The sequence below is a fragment of the Nyctereutes procyonoides genome, unplaced genomic scaffold, assembly GCF_905146905.1.
Source record: "Nyctereutes procyonoides isolate TBG_1078 unplaced genomic scaffold, NYPRO_anot_genome, whole genome shotgun sequence".
Lineage (NCBI taxonomy): Eukaryota > Metazoa > Chordata > Mammalia > Carnivora > Canidae > Nyctereutes > Nyctereutes procyonoides.
The window spans coordinates 36,367,993-36,371,990 of record NW_026575135.1 but is presented as its reverse complement, the minus strand read 5'-3'; the positions used below and the strand labels follow the sequence as shown (position 1 = coordinate 36,371,990).

Here is a 3,998-nt window from a genome sequence, read left to right as displayed (position 1 = left end):
GTCATCACTGTGGGGTGCCTGGGTAGGTCAGTTGGTTGAGCATTTGACTCTCAACTCTTGATTTGGGCTCCAGTTGTGATCTCAGGATCATGGGATGGAGCCCTGCCTCTGGCTCGGTACTCCCTCTGGGAGTCTGCTTGGGATTTTCTCTCCCTATCTCTCTGCCCCTCCCCCTGCTTATACCAGCTGTTTATCTCTCTCTCAAAAATAAATAAGAAAGAAAGAAAGAAAGAAAGAAAAAGAAAGAAAGAAAGAAAGAAAGAAAGAAAGAGTCATCATTGTGTAGATTCTTTGCCTTTAAAACTCTTTATTTCCTGGAATCATATATTCTTCAAACTCTGAAAAGAATATTCCAATTGCATGATTCCATTTATATAACATTCTTGATAAGATAATAGAGGTAGAGAACTGATTAATGATTTCAGGACGCTAGCAAGAGGGAAAGAGGCAGGAGGTGGGTAGAGTTATAAAGAAGACAACACAAGTGATCCTGTATGGTGATGAAACTCTTCTGTTTATTGACTGTAGTGGTAGATACATGAACATACAGGACAATATTGCACAGAACTAAACAAATGAGCACCTGGGTGGCTCAGTGGTTGAACATCTGCCTTTGTCTTAGGTTGTGATCCTGGGGTCCTGGGATGGAGTCTCCCCTCTAAGCCCTGTCTTGGGTTCCCTGCTCAGCCAGGAGTCTGCTTGTCTCCCCCTCCTTCTGCTCCTCCCCCCTCACATTCTCTCCCTCTCTCTCAAATGAATAAACAAATCTTAAAAAAATGGAGGGGAGGGGACACCTGGGTGGGGCAGTGGTTAAGCATCTGCCTTTGGCCCAGGTTGTGATCCGGGGGTTCTGGAATTGAGTCCCACATCAGGTTCCTTGCAGGGAGCTGGCTTCTCCTTCTGCCTATGTCTCTGCCCTTCTCCATGTCTCTCATGAATAGGTAAATAAAATCTATTTTTTTTAAAAAAGGAACTAAACACATATATACACCCAAGTGAATGTAAGCGCACCTATGGAGATCTGAATAAAATAGGTATATCATACCCTGGTTATGCTACACTTGATCTTAGCCAAAAGGCCAAGAAGCGATAATATGCTGGTTATGATATTGTACTATTATTATGTATACTATTGTACTATTTGTTCCCATTAAGATAAACTGTTTGAAGGGCATATGGGATGTCTCTATTATTTCTTACAATTGCATATAAATCTATAATGATCTAAAAATAAGTGTAAGAACTTTTATTCAATGACTCCTTTGAGAGAAATAATTTTGTTTAAAAACAGAATTCACACGTTCATGTCATCTAGCTTTTCTTCCATCTAGAATTTTTACAATTACAATAACATATATTGGACAACTTGGAAGTGAATTGAAATCACAATAAAGTAAAACTTAATTTTAAAAAATCTCATTGTAATTTTTATTTCTATTTTCTGATGTATATTTCTGTAGGACAGGCTCAGTTTCTTCCTTATGAACAGTACACAGAAGAATATGATTTTATACCAGAATAGAAGCGAACAATTTATTAGAAAGAAGAAATACGATACAACTAAAATCTAGCGTATTTTATACTTTGTATCTCTAGAGAATATACTTACATTAAAGAGCAATGTATTATAGACCATAAAGGCATGCATATTGATTTCTCATTGATTAAATGCTGAATATTTGGTATTGTGGAATAAAAAATATTCCATCAATGTTAATTACTAACTGATGTGCTGGATATAGACTGATTTTTTAAAAAATTAAAACAATCACACCACTTATTATTTAAAATTTATCTAATCATTGGAGACAAAGCAAACCAACTGAATCCTGGTAAAGATTGCTATGGTGTCCTTAAAGAAAATTCCATTAGGCATAATTAATTCAAGTATTCAAGGTTTTGACAGTTTCTACAACTAAAATTATTTTCATAATTTCAGTTGAGTGGGGCTTGAAAAATTGGTTCTGTAAGAGTTGGAGGCCCCAAGTGTATGCAAGTACCCATCCAAGTGCATGTGGTTGACTGCTTCTCCAGGCTGCAGGAATGCTAGATAGCTTTGGTCCTTAGAGGAGCCAATTCAATACCCTAGAAGTCAAGCCAAGCAGCTTTTTTTTTTTTAATTTTTGCTTATGACTGCACATCTATTAGCCAGGGATTGCTGCCTGTCCAGTCATTGTATCTTCTTTGTTCTTCTCCTGCCAAATTTTGAACAAGTGAAAAGAAGCAAATTGATTTCCTCTTACTGAGTACCAATTTAGTGGAACAAAAGCTATTTGTTGTATTGTTGCAGCACTAGTTTAAAGTATACACATTTTAGGAATGCAGAGGCCCATCAACAATTTGTAGGATAGTTCCAGATAAAGATGGAACTCTCAGGAGAGCTTCTGAATATATGAAATGAGCACCTCAAGGCACAGTTCCTGCTTTAGCAAACAAATCTGTTGGGAAGACAGAGAAGGAATGAATGATTATAAACATTGCTGCATTGGAATGCTATGATGGAAGATGTATATTGTTTATTTACTGATTTGCTAATTTTTTGTTTTAATCTTTTACTATAAAACAAAACACAGACACAAAAAATCACAGAAATTAAATATATAGCTTAATGAATTATAAGGTGAAAACTATCCAAGTCAAGAAATAGAACTGTTTCCATGAGCCACATGAGGCACAAACCCTTCCCTTTGGTAATAACCTGGATTCTGCCTTTTGTAGTAATTTTTTACTCCTTGTGTTTTACCATCAAAATGTGATTGTGCAAATGTGAACCAATAGATAACATGGTTTAGTCCTGCCCTTATAAAATAAGATATGCCTTTTGGTTTTCTTCTCTAATCTATAAATCCACCCATCCCGCACCTCACTCTTTCTTTTGCTTTCATTTTTCCATCATAGAATGAGGGCTGTTTGACCAGTAGAGTTACCTATGCCCAAGTTTTGTTGATTCCCCACTCATACATAGTGGGGAATGTTTGTGAAGTGAAGTTTGATAGTGAAGTGAAGTGAAGTTTGATATGGTCCTCTGTCCTTGATATTTCTGCAAACTCTCTATTAAACCTAGAGACTGGTGAGACTCTGGTTGTATCTTTTTGGCAAGACTTTATCACTTGTAGCATACACTGTCTTGTCTTTTTTGTGACTTTAGCAAATGATACTTTTTTTTTATAAATTAATTTTTATTGGTGTTCAATTTACCAACATACAGAATAACACCCAGTGCTCATCCCGTCAAGTGTCCCCCTCCGTGCCCGTCACCCATTCACCCCCACCCCCCGCCCTCCTCCCCTTCCACCACCCCTAGTTCATTTCCCAGAGTTAGAAGTCTTTATGTTCTGTGTCCCTTTCTGATATCTCCCACACATTTCTTCTCCCTTCCCTTATATTCCCCTTCACTATTATTCATATTCCCCAAATGAGTGAGAACATACACTGTTTGTCCTTCTCCGATTGACTTACTTCACTCAGCATAATACCCTCCAGTTCCATCCACGTTGAAGCAAATGGTGGGTATTTGTTGTTTCTAATGGCTGAGGAATATTCCATTGTATACATAAACCACATCTTCTTTATCCATTCATCTTTCGATGGGCACCGAGGCTCCTTCCACAGTTTGGCTATTGTGGACATGGCTGCTAGAAACATCGGGGTGCAGGTGCCCCGGCGTTTCATTGCAAATGATACTTAATGCTTATATCTCTTTATCCATTGAAGGCTGAAATGGTGATATTCTAATTCTAGCATTTCTTTTCAATTATTAGTTGGATTACATTTTATTTTATTTTTTAAGATGTTATTTATTTATTCATGAGGGATAAAGAGAGAGAGAGAGAGTGGCAGAGACATAGGCAGAGGGAGAATCAGGCTCCCTGTAGGGAGCCCAATGTGGGACTCAATCCCAGGATCCTTGGGATCATGACCTGAGCCAAAGGCAGATGATTAACCACTGACACCCAGGTGCCCCAGTTGGATTACATTTTAAAGAGATATTTCTTCTT

The 3,998-nt window shown here is 37.7% G+C and overlaps 1 pseudogene; it reads right to left on the bottom strand.

Annotated features, from left to right (window-relative positions):
- Nucleotides 1-940: 940 nt before the first annotated feature.
- Nucleotides 941-1,091, bottom strand: LOC129495326 (U2 spliceosomal RNA; annotated as a pseudogene).
- Between the last annotated feature and the right edge of the window lie 2,907 nt (nt 1,092-3,998).